Raw genomic sequence first — 17426 nt, forward strand, 5'->3', positions numbered from 1 at the left:
CATGTATTTAACTGGTTAGTTTTCAGTATAAGAAAGTATTAAGCCTCATTCCATCAAGGATAGTTTTATCGTTTAATACACAATAAAATCAGTTTTTGTATCTCAATGGCCGGAAGCATATTGGTATCATAATTAGTGATCATCGTACAAACAATGATTGCTGAAACACGAAATTCTGCTTCCGATGTGTTGAATTGGATTGTTGATTTTGGAAAACTTTTTATCGTCAAAAAACTTAAATAAGCTTCAATAACTACGGTGAGACAATTCAGAATATGATCCAGATTTTTTAATATTCAACTTTTAAAAGAAGGGGAAGTTCACAGTTATGATGATAACATCTATGAGAAGATTAAAGTTTTTTGTTTAGGTACATGGTACTTTTGATATTTGATACTTGGTAAAGTAAAAAGAAAAAGAAAACTGGCCATTAACTAATGTTAAGTTAACGATTATTTGTTCAAACTCGCATCGAGTTTTTTACGAAGTTAATTAAACGATATTGAGACAAATCCATGCAAGGTGTTCATTAATCTTACATTATGGCAAGACCACTGCGCGGGGGTTTTGAACGTTATCTCTGATGCAACCGCCTTTTGTCAAGATACCAGAAGATAACCGAACATTTCATAAATACGGCTTTTGGTCCTTGTTGCACTGTGTAAGGGTCGACAACCAACTTTTCCTGACAAACCCAGGGATAATTGGGTAAGTGACACATTTCCTCCATCGTGTATTTCACTGTTCTTTTCTACGATGGTTTATTGCCCATCACCTTTCATGATTCACTTAAACAAACCCTTTACGAAGATTGATGAAGCGGGAGTCAAAATTTGTTGATAGTTGTGGCTATTTTGCAGTGTTATATTTTTCACTGCCTTTCGAACTCATCCAAAGCAAAAAAGTAAAAAAGAGAAACAGAAAAATAAAAGAGAAAAACTATGTTTTGGTCCTAAATTGCGAATGCTATTTGATTTACTACGTGCAGTGGAACACCCTAAATACGATAACCAATAGGCCTAAAAAATTTGGCCGTATTAATGGGCTGGGCGTATTAACGAGGGTTTTTTTTTTTTAAACAAGAAAATGTATGGTGGTTTATGCTAGGGGCCAAAAAATGGCCGTAATAACGAGGTGGCCGTAAGGTGGGATTTCACTGCATTTTTTGTTTTAAACTAAAATATATAAGTATTGCAAAGCGAACATTAAAATTGGAAACTTGGAGCGGATTCTTCGATTTTCCTCTTAGTCACTGACATGCGTATGTTTATTTTGATTCAAATGAGTCGTCATTCTATTTTTCAATTTATTTTTTGACATCAGTTTCAACGAAATTTTTACTCAATAAAAAATTAATTTCCATGACAGCACATTCGCGAAATAAAAACTATCGAATATTAAGCAACAAATTGATGGCCGTTTAAGTCACGTTACGTTAAAAACCTTAGTCTTTGCCTATAAATTTGTTTTGCCATGTTCCGCTGTCATGAATTCAATATTCTTTGTTTATCTTGCTTTAGAAGAGCGAAAAAAGAAAGCGTGGTATAATCTTCACATACATCCGTGAGGGTCCCCAAAAGGGCCTTTCAATCCCATTAACCCGACTCAAATTTTCCCTCAATCCCATAATCTCGATGGTTATTTCCGGCATACCGCAAAGGGACTTCAGAGCTGTGTGCTATAGAAGATCCAATGAAAAAGAGGTTCTAGACACCTGCGCACTATCCAAGGGCGTCTGTCACCAAACCAGTTCAGATACAGACTGATTTACCTATGCAAATATTCTCTGTAAGCAGTAAAAGCGAATATCGGGCTTAACTGTTTTAAAATCGATTACTTCTCAATCTCAATCTCTGTCTTTGTTTAATCACGAGACATTAGCGAGGGTAAAGAGAGGGCTCGTTAAAAGAGTATGTGAAATAATGATACAAAACTAAAAAGATGAATAAATTAATTACCTATGCTAATTAATTACTACTATAAGGCAAATAAACTAGAGCGGAGATTACAGCGACATTCGTCCTGGCCAACGTTAGGTTCTTTGCGCTTGCCAACGAAATTCGTAAAATCAGGGGCCTCTCTAACACAGGGAGATAATCTTAAAAGTGTAACAGCATAATTATACATAATACATACATAAATGTATTAGGTTTTCTTCTCTCAGCCATATTAACATGTATTTATTATTTTAGGAGGATAGAAGGCTTCTTTCTTCTCAGGAACTATCCTCCTAGTTTTTTGATAATCAGTCACAAAAATCTGCAAACGTATTAACAATTTTATATCTGCAGCAGAATAATAAACAAGTTACAAGCGAAAGGAATCCTTCAAAATGAAACTATCGCTACTATTCCTGGTCGTTTTTAGTCAACTCCTTTTGCTTAAAAATGTTCATAAAGGCGAGGCGTCAGATCTGTCAGAACTTCTGGAAAGAGAAATAACTGAACTCAAAGAGGAGAATGCAAAGAGGGGATCCCGTAAGCCATGTGCCTTCACATGGAGTTGCCGAAGACGGCGCAGAAGAAAAGGAAGGAGTTCCTTGGAGAAAAGAGTGAGCATGATCAGATCTTAAATTCATGATGTACATTCGAACATCCCTGTGCGATCACCTCTCGTAAGCGACCACCTCCCATAAGCGATCATCTATCCAAATCACCAAAATTTTCCCAGTCAAAGCCCTGAAAAAGAGAGACGTCGTTACGTCACGTTGCCATGTTAGCAGAATTTCTGGATCTCAACAAACCGTGGTGCTGCAAATATGGCGACCATGCGAATCAGTGTGCAAGCATCTTCCTTCGCTGATGAGCCAAAATCGATTAATCGTGGATAAAACCACTAAAATGCTAAACATGTTGAAGGCATTTTTAAGATGTTACTACAGCGACGGCAACGACAACGAGAACGTCAATAAAGCCGAATAGGTTAAGATAAGCAAAACAACAGCTTTGCACGTTCAGGACACTTTTTTTGTACATTTTTTGGCCGTCACTGCACGACTACCACGTAAAGGTTTATCGACGTGCACATACCACGGCGAATTTCTCTTTCTCTTTTCAAACTTTTCCCTTAGAATTCAACTCCAGGAGAGATCCCCTACGGCATTACACATAGTGAGCGAGTTCAGTTAATTCATCTGAAGTTTCAAGGAACGCGAAGTCGCCTTTTGAATGACGTTTTCGTCGCCGTTGATGTTGTGGAATCTTTTGTTGAGATCCAGACATTTTGTTACCATGGTAACGTGACGTCCCACTTCTCCTCTCTATTAGAAACTCTCGTAATAGGCGACTGCGACTACTTTTTGACATGACTACTTTTTGGACTTGATGGTTTTATATGATCTCTCTGGTCTTCCCAGCAGTGTTCAGGGGGCAAACAAGAGATAAAATTTGCCAACAAGAGTAATCACTGTCAGGTGTTTGTATTCTCTCAAAACGGGACAACTATTTAATGGTTATGCAAAATGTACTGTTTGAATTTTGCGTCGTTATTGTTTGCCGTGCAGACATCTACGGTCGAAAAGTAACAATGATCACTTGCACTCATATTTTGCTATTGTCAGCTTTAAGGTAAAAAGTTCTTCATTTTCTGTTGTTGCTAAACAACGTCGACTGCGATTTCTTGAATTGGCAAATTTTATCTGTTGCTGTCCCCCTACCCCCGAGAAACCACGTGACACATATTTGATCCCACCAGTCCTTTAGCTCCTGCAAAGATGGCGGGTATCGGTAACAAGATCTATCGTCTTTTTTTCTTTTGTTTTCTTCACAGGGTGGAGGTTCTAGTCTGTTCAACTCATTCCCCGTCGTATCTGAAGATTTTGTTGATGCCCTGAATGATGAAACCAAGTGAGAAAATGTGGTCAAGTCACGTGAAATAATGCAGAATTAAAAGGCGATAAATGCTGCTCGATTGTAGTTGCCGCATATAAGTGGATATATATTATAAAAACCACCACTTTCTTGTCCTCCCATAAAATAGAAACGTAAAACGAAAATTATCAAAAATTATCCCTTAAAAATCGGTGATCGATCTCGTAACTGCACTGGCTAAAACCTTACTCAGATGTATAAATTAACATTGAACTATTGCTTTTTGTCAATTTTAATGACAAAGCAACATTGACTATCAGAAAACGATCTTGTCATGAAAAAAGGTAGAAATTTTAACAGATCTAGTGCGCTTGTTGCAATAATACAAAACTTAGTTCAAGGCAAAATAAACCTTCGGTTCATCAAAAATTTCTTTCGCCAGTATAATAATCTTTTTTAAAAAGGAAACTATATTTGCTTGTAATGTACTCGAAATGTAATTAGTTTGTGGTTGGCTTTCGACAGTTGCAGCGATCTGACTAACCCGCGTGGCGGACGCGTACGAAATATGGAACGCGCGTGAGATATGCCGCGATCCGCGCGAGAGAGGAAGACTTACGTGCTAAGACCAACAGAATGAAACATGGGCTCTAACTTATGTTTTATCTGAAGACAGAAGATAAATCACACCAATGGGGTTTACGTGCACTATTATTTTCGAACTGCGGTGTGCGTTCTTCCAGGTGTCCTTCGAATTCTAAAGGAAGTTTGAAGAGGAAAACGCCAAATGCTTAAGGTTAATTCCCTGGATGACGTAATCATCTAAACGGAGACAAGGTCCTAAATTACAGCCTGCATGGTGTTACCATATTCCTTCGGTGGTCTTAAGGGGGTGGGGGGATGTTGGACAATTTGGCGACGAACGGTGTCGATGCCCTTTAAGAATGAATTACTCACGGACTAACTAAGTGACTGAATGAGTTTACCTTACTTTAAGACATAATAGGGCTGATAAGGCCTTTAGCAGAGAAAACCCCAGCCGTAGAGGATTCCATAAAAGGCAAAAAATTCTCACTCGCGTGAACAGCCGTAAACCCATGCAGATCACTATGTATTTTCAAAGGCATAAAAAGAACGCCCGTGGACGTCAAGTAGATAAAAGGGTTCTGCGGCGGTTGAGGTGGGGGCGGGGGGCAAGCGGGGGGCTGGTGAAGGGTTAAAAAGATTAAAAAGATGACGTTACGAGCACTAAGTCTTTGTAGAAGTGAATCCGTTTTCTTAAGAGGATTTTCTCCTGCGAAGAACTAGCCCTCGAGACGTCAGCCTAGTTAACGAAACCAAATCTTCTTATAGACATATCCTTAATCACGTGATTATTCAGAGCTGTACTTCATTAACCGGTTTCAATAACGCCAAGTAATTTGAGAGTTGGCGGGTCGGTCAATTATTTCGAGGCTTCAACGCAGTGCAAATTTAACCTTTGTATCAGTTGTCGAATCAAATTTTCATGACCGAGGAAATTCAAAAAAATATCAGCAAAGGGTGGAAATTTAGGAGGGAAATATTGATATTCATAGCACTTGAACGTCATTAACTTGGCGTATAACAAACATATTTGTTGAGTTGAAAGGAAGAGTTCTTTCCCCGTAGGTAAGTGTATTTATTAACGTACCTTAGCGCGCCAACATGGAATAGCTCTGATATGACCGAAATTTAAGCGCACTCACAGAATGTAAATATTTATTTTCTATTTGACAATAATTCTGTTGAAAAATCTTTAAAATGAATTACGCACAACACTCTTAAACGGCCATTTCAGCTAAACAGTCACATGGGCAAAAACACCACGCAGGAGAGATTAAGACACAGTGGAATAAAACAAACAAAGAGATCATTGCATCATTTTAAAAACTAAGTAATTTCTTTGGGAAAGTCCTACTGTTTTGTTTGCCCTCCGACAAAGTGTTTTTCTCTGTGATTGTTTAGCACAAAGGGCCCTTTACAGGTCTTCAAGCTTCAAAACGGAATATCAAACTATAAAATCCGTTGAGGGAATCTTAAGGAAACGTTTTTTAAGACAGGACAATGACACCTGAAGTCGTATAAATTTACATTGAAGCTCCACTGAAGCTCTAAGGGTCGGTTATTAAAACGAAATCTAACTTAGACCGCGGTTTAGGAAATCTTTGAAGTTCCGGATCTCTTACTTAGTGGGTTATTTTATGAAGACAAATGCTTTTCTCGTCTACTTTATATGCTACAATAAAACTGCTCACGATAAATGGTGTTGACATAAAAGCGTTCGCCAAAATGAAAATGTCTTAGAACGTGGTTTTGTTAAACACTGGGTAAATTCAGTTTAAATAACTGGCCTAAAAAGGTTTGACGCACCTCAAGATATTCTTAAAATTATCTTTACAAAGGAGCAAAGGATTTCACTTTGTAAGATGCGGTGTAAGCTTTCCAGCGTCATAGCCAACTTTGAAAGCTGTCAAAAAGTTCAAAGAAAGAAAAATTAAATGTAAGACAAGATTAACCCTTTATTACCCAAGAATGACCAGCGTATATATCAACTTTCTTTTTAACTTAACTGTATTAACTTTATTATTATTCTATCGCTCATATAGTATAAACTCAGTAAAGCCAAAGAAGTGGGCTTAAACGGCCCTTCTGACAATGTCAATAGTTAAAAGAATAGTTCATGAGACTAACAGGAAAATGTTTTGATCTTTAGGCAAATTCCCTCAACTAATTCTGTAAGAAAATGTAAGGAGATCACTTTGGATAACTTATATGTGGATATTAAGGCTTAGTGGGTTAAAGCACCTGAATAGCACGCAAAGCTGCCGCACTCTTTTTTTTAACCATGCGCCAAATGTTTGTCGAACGTGATAGATTTTCCCGTCAATAAAACCTCGTTCAACTGCCAACAAAAAGATCTATTCTTTTTTGCCTTTCTAATGACACATTCCAAATGTTTGTTCGAGGGCTCTTACAATTTAACATTAACTTACATGTGGTAAAAAAAAGGCACAAAAATTATCTTTGGTTTAGGATTGCGGCTGCAGAATCTTATTTCCTTTTATTGTAGCTTTGGATCATACTCCGACCTTGGCCTTATTTCCAAGTTTTGCCCATTAAATCATCGATAGTTAACTTACCAATCTGCTTCGAGGTTCTTAGAAAGATGCTTTTACGTGATCGCCTTGCATTGCAAGAAGACGAAGAGAAGAGGAATTAAATCAAGCGGGGCAGGGAGCGGTGGCGAAGGAGGAAAAAACCACCAACAACTACAAAAAATAAACAAACAAAAGAAAACCTCAACCTAAAGTTTTTTTTGTTACGATATGACTCGTAAATACTATTTCTAATTCGGTGTATCTGGCAAATCCAAAGGCAAGGTTATCACCAGGTGAAAGTGATTTTTTTCATCGTCTGTTAATGGTCGGTATAGGAGGAAGTGAATCTAAAGGAAAAAGAAATAACCGCACCCGTGTGTCAACATCCTTCATAAAACGTCACCTTTGAAAATGTGGTCCCTGTGCTGTGGGAAACCCCCTGGCATTTTTCAGTATTCTCGTTGACTTGGTCGTTTGCTAAAGCTCCCTATTTAAATAAATTACATCTCATTGACACAAACCTATACTAGATAACAGTTTTAAAAAAGTGGGGAATCAGTTTTGTTGGATTATTTGTTGTTTATGTCAAGCACTGAAAACGTCTAAAAGTAAATTGTAACCCGCTGATATTTACTGCGCATGTTGGCCGATAGTACCTAATGACGAAAGGCGGTAATCAAATGAAAATACATATCTAGTACCCAGTGTTTTTTGGATCATATTGAAGTATGTTTTAAAATCCTGTGCATGGACTCCTCCTTTTTTTGGCATTATCTGAACAACATAGTCGAATGATTTACCGACTTAAATGTAAATAGGCGAATCTTTGTTTACATTTTTAAATTATTGGCATATGCCTTTTATTCTCTGATCAAGCTATTAAAAAAACTCTCTGAACATCGAAAGAGCATAGCAGTTTCAGTTATCTGTGAAAATGTGTGCCCGATATATCGAATAGTTCCGGAGCTTTGAAAAACTCGAAATTTTAAAAAGAATGTATGGGCTCATTGACGTTTTTGCCACCTAGCAATTTTCGATGGCTGCTATTTCCTTTGTTATTGCTTGCAAAGAGCTGAAGATTGTTCAGATTAACCAACTCCTTCATCTTTTGAATCTATTTTGAACATATGGCGAGGCCTTGTACGAGTTAAATCGTATGCTAATGAGCAAAAATTTAAACAATGAAGTCAGCAAAGCTAAGCCTATGCAACTTAGCGAGCTGTTTTTTGCCTCTTAAATCTAGCCTTGATCAATTTTAAAAGGTGGTTTATTGGTTGTCCTTACACTAGGCTGTTAAGTAAGACTTAAGAACCGCTAAGTTTACTTAACCAAAAATTGGTGTGTGAAGGCCTAAGTAAAATCTCAAGTAACTTTGCTTTGCATCTCATTAAAGTCGGAAAGTTGAAACGATTCAAGAAAGTTTCAAGCGACTTGAAAACCATCCTTATGACCGACTTAGCTGGCTTACGGTTTTGCGGTTTTGCGGTGGGGAGACATGCCAATCAATCTTAATTTTGTTGTGTGGGAAAAAATAACCTGACGTAAAAAAAGTATCGGTTGTGTGTGAAGCTTTATTTTGCTTGAAGTAATTAAAATTTACTTGTCTTGAAATATTTCTTAGCTTATTTAGGCTCTAGTGTAAAGACTACCATTAAGTTGTTCGAGTTTAAGTATGAATACCGAAAATGAAATCAACCTAAAGTATCAAGCGAGCATCAAGCTAAAAGTTCACTTTCCCGATACGTGCTGTCACAGCAAAAATCACCTCCACTTATCTGCGACAGCGGCAATTAAGGTGTCAAGGCGATCGAAAAATTTCGTGCAAAGGCCAAGGACAACACTGACTCTTAATCTACAGTACAAAGGCTTGATAATTCTCCTACAGGTAAGTCGAAGGGCTAATTAGCTAAATTGTACTTTGAGTACCTGCCAAATTTGACAAATTACTCATCCTGTGTGGTATAGTATCTATGATTGACACACGCTTGAAATTTTTTAATAATAACTTCCTTGTTCTATGACGAGAGGGTGTCTTCCTCGTAACTGTTGAAACTTATTTCGGATCTACTTTAAAAAAAGTCTTCTGTTGCGTGAAGAAACCCCTATCTCTTCACTACAGTAGTGTGATTGAATTTTGAATGGTCAAATCCCTTTAATGCATTGTAATGGAGAACAGAAAGTAGCACGATCAGTAACCTTGAACCTACTAAAAATGAATTTAACCTATAGTTCAAGTACTTGAATAATTGCACAAGAGGAACCGTTTTCCCACGAGATATGATATTTTGACTACATTTCGGTGGAGCGTGCACTTGACTCGTTGCAAGTGAAACGCAACAGGTACAGAACATAAAAGATCTCTTTCGCAAAATTTGATCAGGTGACAAAACACTTTCTGCTGCTGAGTAAAACCTGCATTCCTTAAAATGAGATGATTTTCCAGCAATTTAAAATTGAATATATCGCAGATGCCAGATCTTAGCTCATTGAAATGATTAAATAAAAGTTATTTCAGTAAGCGGAACTGACCTTTTTTGTTGTTGTAGTTGATAGGTAAAAAGTGGCCTTTGTTCGGAGTTAAGGTGTTAATGTAATGGGTGGTTCTGATGTCTTTGATATTCAACAGTGACTCGCTATGCGCCAATTTGCAACTTTTTTGCCATTGATACATGTAAACGTATTTCTTTAATTATTTTTTAGGGAGAAACTTCCTTAAGATATAGCTAAAGATTTTGTTTTCTTCTTAAGGCAACCGAATCAGTAATGCTACTATAACTTTGAATTCAAATGGAATACAACACTGACTACTAAACATGCGTGCGATTTACTATATAAACATTTCATTTGTCAGAACAATAGGCATTTTGCGCAAAGATATTTCTTGATCCGCTCTGTATTCTCAATTGGATGAGATACTTTCTCCTCATTTTAGGAAGTGATATTTGAATTCTTTTGTACAAAAACAAGACCCAGTTACTTTTAGGCCAATAAGTGCTTACCCAGGGGTGAAATTTTCGAGTAGAAACAAAGAAGGCAAGAAATGCTCTTACCATTAAGTGTTTTTAAAGGCAAGTTGGGCAGTGAAATATCAGGACTAGTTGTTGTATCGCATACGATTCCCAAATTTTGTAAATATAGGATATTACATGGCCGCGTGGCCGATACAAAATTTTCTCCTCGAGTGTCGAAAGCTATGTCACTCGTTCCATTAGCTTACTCGTGACTTGTTTTTCAAGACGAGAAGAGAAATCAATCTCGTATCTCCAAGTGGCGATGTAAGTCTTTTTATTTCATAAACACCAATGAATTAACAAACAATTTCAATTAAACATGTTTCTTTTCTTGAGGGTGGGTGAGTGGGGGAGCTTCGAAAGGCGCGATTTATTATGCAATCATAGCAATGAGCAATGGTGTTCATTTCAAATTCAGTGAAACCTCGATTTAACGAAGTGCCAAGGGACTGGAGAAATTTGTTCGTTATATCGAGGGTTAGTTATATCGAACAGCTCGATTTAACGAATTTTCGAAAAAACAACCAAAATGCTCGATATATCGAGGTATAGTTAATAATTAATTTACAAAACGCGGCATTCCCGGATCCGAACAATTACTGCAATAATATTTGTTCTTTAACGCCTCAGTACCGAGCTGTATCTAACTACGGCACTAGACGCTCAAGGACAGGCAAACAAAACTGCTTAAAACTACTGTACACATAAATTTTATCCTTGTTGGTCTGTTTGGCTTTCATTTTTTTTATCACATGTTCAAATTTATTCGTTATATCGAAGTATATTTTATGACTGCGCTTCTGGTTAGTCTTCTTTATAACGAGGTTCTGTTCCATACATGTTAAGGTAATTTTGGCCGGGCTGAAGAAAATCGTTCGTTATTCCGAGGACTTCGTTATATTTAGGTTTGTTAAATCTAGGTTCCACTGTTTGAAGAAACCATGGTATTTTTACGTGTAAAGATTTCATGTTTTCGCGCGAAAGCTCACCCGGTACTTCATTATTGTGTTTATATGTTAAAGATAAATATTTCAAAATTATCTACTTCCAAACTTTGCAATAAGTTTTTTTTTTGTCCGAGCACATACTTCCAATTATTACATTTGCCTTTACATTAGTACATGTTTCGACTGATTTTTCCTTAATATACGGGTGGGAGCTCTTAATTATAAAGGAAGAAGGGGATTATGGTAGAATAAGCAGGTAGTTATAGCAACGACGATGGAAATGCGCGGATAACGCCACTATCGAATGATTTTGTGTTTCTCTTACTTTGTCGCCTTTATTTTAACTCAAAACGTAAATTGGGTAAGAGGATGAATTCTTTGGGATCGCACCCGAGTGTAAATCAAAAAAGAAAAAGAAAAGAAATTAAATCATCGTGTGTTTCTGTGGCGAGATAAGGAAATTCCACGTCGTAATCGTGCAGTGAATTTACAAAAAGCTTCCAAAAATTGTGTTGCACGAGTAAAATTGTTGTTTTGCTAATAAAACTATTTTATTTTACGTTCTCGCCGTCGTCGTTGCTAAAGCTGCTTATTAGTACCATAACAGTATGTTCAAGGATAAAATTATTTAGAGACGCATTTTTTTGGTCACACCGTTATGTAGTAAATAAGACTTGGGGTTTATGGTTCATAAGCTAAGGTGTTACTTACTGTTCATGAAATTAAACAAACATATAAGGTTTATACAAGGTTCTATACCATTAAAGTTTTGATCGGGTTCTTCGAGTCAAATCAGTAACACAGGAAAATCAACAAGTTATCACACTGAAATATCGGTTTCAAAAGCTTGTATGTAGAATGTCGAGTCAAATTTGTGTAAGTTAGGAGTATTGGACGCTTTTCTTTGTAGAATAACAAATATTAAAGCCATTTCCAAGAGCATTTGGGGTCTGAACCATTTCTATAGCATCCACCTACTATTAAAAACATTTTAACAGAGGAATATAACGAAGGGCTAAGCGGCTGGCAAAATTATATATTCGCTATTAGGAGTTATAGCAAAATATTTTGTCAGTCCCTTGGTCATTCGTTACATCGAATTTCTATTGTATTTTACTATCAATGGTGCTTGGAATATCGTTCGTTAACCGAGGACGTCGTTATACAGAGGCTCCTTAAATCGAGGTTATGTACCTGAATAAATTTCTATTCTGAAGGCACAAAAATTAATCCCGGAGGACTTGAAAGAGGATTTGAATAAGCATAACGGACATCCTGGAGGACTTAAGGCCCTTAAATGCAACATCGTCATCCTTCACGCGAAGAAGGATTAGGGTTAAAGTAAAACAAGCACATTTTTACTTCTTTTTGGCTTCATATCTATTCATCATCATCAGTATACAACTCCTTTCTCACTGGATAAGAGATAATTACAGTAGTGAGAATATAAACAGATATATCCTAATGCCTCAATATTTGTTCCTGTTTTATTCCAAAAGAGGAAATAGAAAATCGTACTGCAATGAAAATACAGTCCAATATCAGTAGCAGAGCATCTCAGATTAATTTCCGAACAGATTTTCAAGACGTAATTCATCATTGTTCACCGGTAACGATGTTCATTCATACATGTTCAAATTTCGCGCAGTACTTTCTCAGTACAACCTATTAACCATTTGAGAAAACCATTTTTGGAGTGCGTTCAATTGATCGTATTCCGGAATTAAGAAACCCAAAAGTTTTACTACAAATCTCTTCTATCGTAGTTTTCGGACCTCTTTAACGTTACATACATGGGAATATATTATTTCAAGCAGATTTTTGGATATCACATGGTGATAAGCTGCGACAATAATTTCCAGCCTTATGTTTATAAAAACATTTTAAATTGTTTAAAAAACTTTACTATCTTGATATAGGTAGTATTTCTTTTGAAAGCTCACCTCGCCGATGCTTCACACGATATAAAGGCTACAAGTACTTTCCCGTCGTAACTGCCACGAACATTCCCTTAGGCTGCAAATCAACCATTTACCGTATTTATATAATGAAGCAATTCCTTTTGAAATTATACCATATCGCCACTTAGTGCAAAAAATGGAATAAGTTTTGAATTTCCTTCGGTGAACTATGGCCGGAAACTTTTTAAGCAAACAAATAGGAAATCACTTGCACTGTTACCCGAGGGCATGGAAATGTATTTAATACATGCATTAGTTAGTTGAATCTTTTAAAAAGTTTTAGTTTTTTTTCCTACAAACAAATTGCAGCTTGACACTATCAGGAAATATATTGGACTACAATAAAGGCGTTCAGTAAAGTGTTAAATTATTATCCGACCATTCAAAAGAAAAAGTAAAGACAGAGGCTTTGTTGCAATATTCACAAGGCTTACATTTAAAAAGAAGTGATTTTGAGTTTCTTAAAACAGCCTGAAGTGAAACTAACTTTCCTTAAAATAATGGAAATAATAATAGAAAAATAAAACTAACGTAAATAAAATAGAAAAAAGCTGAGATAAAAGCATCTTCCATTTTTTTAAAGAACAAATGACTCTGTTCTCAGGTGATATTTCAAAATTACTAAGCAGCGAACGTAATACTTCAGGAGAAAGTTTTTATTTTTAAATCATATCCTTATTCATAGTGTCCTGTAGCCATGACTTTTCGGTCTGTAAATATACTGCAAATAAAACCTGTTGTGTAGCCTTTCTGCTATAAACTTACTTTAAATGAAATTGAAGTATCACAGATATCCCAGCTCAACAAGAGAGGCACGCTTAAAGCTTAATTACTAATACGATGGATAGCAATTTAAACATACTGGGGCGAATCGGTCTGCAGGCCGGAATAACTTGAAAGGCCACAGATGATACTTTTACAATCGGGAGTTCTTGGTACCCTAATAAACTACTGATATAACCTTAGAGTACCTAGGTTCCCCTAAGAATACTTTTAGCCCACAAAAAACTCATTGACGACAGAACATATACCCAAACTTGATGGTTTATATTTAGTGAAATTTACTCTACGACCCTACCTGAAATGCCTAGGCTGTTAGTGCATCTCTTTAGCTATCGATAGCTAGGATGAACACGTTGTGAAGAAATTATCAAAACTGATCGCACATCATTGGCATATCCAAAATATGAACTCAACAAGACATATAACGCCCCAAACCAAATTTCAAATCAAACTAACACATCACTGATGTCTACTTATAATCAGGAGATTACCACATATAGGAAGTGCCTCACTAAAAGTTACGTAGCAGTCATCATCTATCAACATTTTTGTTGTACTTCATTCGATATCGATAAATTCTCTTTCTTGGTATCAAGCTATTGGTTCAGTTGTAAAGATAGTTTACACGAGTGAACGTTTGTTTTGAAAATAGAAAGAGTGCAGCGATCAACAATTAATCAAGTTGTGGTATCAATTGGAGAAATCCTGCTTGGGTGAAACCTTAGAACCAAAAATTTTTTACTATTTTTATTCCAATCAAACGCAGCGTAATTTGGATCAACCTCGAAATTTGTAGGAGACAAAAGGGTGTAGCCAATACAATTTAGGAGGAGACGCTACGTTCTGACTATATATATTGGAAAAAATAATAAAATATGAACAAGAAATTCTGTTTGAATAGTCAGATGTATTTTGACAGATACCACACAGTCTTCCTTTGAATTTTTTTTTGAACTTTTTCCTTTTGAACTAGTTAGATTTGGTATGTTGAGGTTTAGAGAATAACTGCAATCTGATTAAGACTCTGATCAGATGGCCATATTATTAGCGTTTTATCAGTTTAAAGCCATGAAACGTTTGATTTAAATCAAACTAGGCCTAGTGTTTATCCTCCAATAACAAACTGCGGAATGATCCTTCAGAAAACGAGGAGAGATTTAAAGTGTGTTTGTCTGGGTTTGCTTCGTCTGCTTGTGAAGAGTATAAATTCAATTAATTAATGCTGGCGCAAAACGCGAACGTTGTTTTGCAAATATAAATGTGAATAGTAGAAGAGCCTTGGGCGTTTATTTTTGTTTGAGATTAAGGTTGGGAGCAGCAATTAAAGGACTGTAGTAGGGGCGCTTTTAATTTTTTTTCCAGCCGTAGCTGGATGAAAGGTTATTGCGTTTAAAATAACAGAACAACATAAAACCTTGTTACAAACGCGTATAGCAATATACCCGCAGTTGACTAAGAGTATTCCGAGGATGCTTCTAATGATCCTGGAGAATACGAAAAATGGTCTATTGCGAATATATAAAACAAAATTTCAGTTCACGTAATTCTCTGTGTAAAAATGGAAACATTTCTATGCGAGGAAAGCTCATTGCGCTGTAACAAAAGAAATTACTTCCCTGCTTACTAGGAGCATTACTTTAAAGGTAAAAGTTAACTGCGAGGACCAATTAGATCAGAGTCCAGAACACGTTTAATAGAACTTCATTCAAAGGCATCTCCAGTTTGGCTAACCCCGGTTTGACAATGATGAATTAGACCGCTTCTTCCTGCTAATCGATTAGTTAGAAAACTCACGTTTATTGGTCTTCTTTTGTTTCAAAACATTCTGCTACGCCAGTTTCAGTCCTACACAATATTCATTGGCTTCCAAATGATTTTCAGGTGCAGTTTTCCAGTTAACAGCATTTTTCCACTGATTGTTTTTCTCCAAGTAATTTGGCCAATTATGATGAACGCTGGCCAGATCTTTCGTTGCAGTTTTAGTCTACGTCAAACATTTATACCCGTTTAAGAAAGATACTTTTCAACAGTGCTTTTAGTATTACCGTTACGGTTACTTCTTAGCAAGAATAAGTCACTGACAAAACCACTTGAGCTGAATTTCCAATTAGAACTAGATCTTGGTGACAATTTTGTTTTAAGCCAGGGTAAATAATAGACATAGGTACCATAGTAGTGTAGCCATGACTAGAGAGGAACTCCCATAGTGTTATATAACTGTTCATTTGAACAGTCTTTAGTGGTTCTTTCAATGTGCTTCCTATGTTTTTCAGTACATTAAATAAAGAAAACTGTAAGTTTGGCCAGTTTGATATTGGCACTCCCGAGAGCTAAGGTGTTAGTTACATATCCAAAGTCAGCCACCAGAAACAAACTCTGGCACGCCTCCAATTCGTTTCACGGCACTATTATGGAGCAGAACGGATAATTAAGAGATACCTTGACAGGTGTCTACACAACTGAAAAACTGAGACTACTACTTCAAATTCAAAGACAACAAGAATTTTGATTAAGTGTACGTAGTAATTGTAATACTATTCTTTCAGAACTGATCACGAAAGTCGAGGAGCTCGTTATCTCTTTTGCAAAGGGAAAAATTGAATAAAGAAAAAAAAATTGAAATATTTTCTTCCAGTGAGGATTGTTCTCAAGGAAGCAGTTTAAAAGAAGCATACGTTTTATGATCACGTTTCGTTAGAGCTACATACAAGAAAACGTGGGTAATGACTAAACAATAGGCAGGTAACACCCCAGGAATTCAAAACATTTATCTCTGTAAATCTAAACATCCCTGAAACGCAATCAACTGCAATGAACTATGTATCTACACAGTATGAAACATTATCTACAGCTTTCTTTCTATGTTTTACATAGAAAAGACCGTGGAGGCTGTAGGTCATGAGAAATTAAAGGAAAAAATGTAACGAAAATTCTTGTTTCTAAAGTTACGAAGACAAAAAAACTGTTTAATTGATGTTCTAGTAAGTTTTATTTGACTATCCCGTGGAAACATTTATTTATAAAGGACTAATTTAATCCCAAATAAGAGGAGAGACATATAGCTTCAGTGACCACGTAGATTGTTATCTGAATACGAACATTTCTGATTCATTTTAAGGCCAAGCAGGATAATTTAAATGCAAATCCTGCCTCAACAGCTAGGGGATAAAGGAGTGAATGGACATCCAGTCAAAGAACAAGCAATGTTATAAGCTTAAACGAGAGCATATGAAAATCATATCAAATCAAATCAAATTATGAAAGAAAAACAGGTCACCTCTAACTTTACAAAATCGAAAGCAAAATGGCGGCTTAACTTAAGTCCACGATCTCATGGAGTCTATAACAATAGCGTCTTTGCAGTTGATTTGTAGCCAGGAGCTTTAAGGGTGAAACTCAGGATTTTCTGAGCTACTTAAAACTTAAGGACCAGCAAAGGAACTCGATAAAATAGGGCCCCTCATATACCTCAGTCAAAGGGGACAGTTTAGTCTAAACAGCTAATCTCTCCCGGATATAATCATTGCATTAAAATCAACTGGGCAGTAGGAGTTTTGAAAACAACCAATCTGGTGTAGATAAGAAACATCCCGTTGATAGGATAATCCAAACTATAGAGGGCTTACTTGTGGTTGCAGCAGAAAACAAACCAAAATTGCTTTCGTTTAACACAGAAAGTCGATTAGGAAGGCCAAAATGGTTTCTTATAGGGTGCGACGCGTGAGTTTTAAGGAAACGGTGTCCGGTCAGTTAGGTTTACTTACAACACTTATTGAAACTAAAACACATAGAATCG

The 17426-nt window shown here is 36.4% G+C and overlaps 1 long non-coding RNA gene across 1 annotated transcript; it reads left to right on the plus strand.

The window, feature by feature from the left end:
• The first annotated feature begins 645 nt into the window (after nucleotides 1–645).
• On the plus strand, nucleotides 646–3951 carry LOC140935019 (uncharacterized). The gene is made up of 3 exons (XR_012165159.1): nucleotides 646–708; nucleotides 2292–2551; nucleotides 3769–3951. It is a non-coding gene; the product is annotated as an uncharacterized lncRNA (long non-coding RNA).
• The last annotated feature ends 13475 nt before the right edge of the window (nucleotides 3952–17426 follow it).

This window comes from Porites lutea, chromosome 1, assembly GCF_958299795.1.
Source record: "Porites lutea chromosome 1, jaPorLute2.1, whole genome shotgun sequence".
NCBI classification, from domain to species: domain Eukaryota; kingdom Metazoa; phylum Cnidaria; class Anthozoa; order Scleractinia; family Poritidae; genus Porites; species Porites lutea.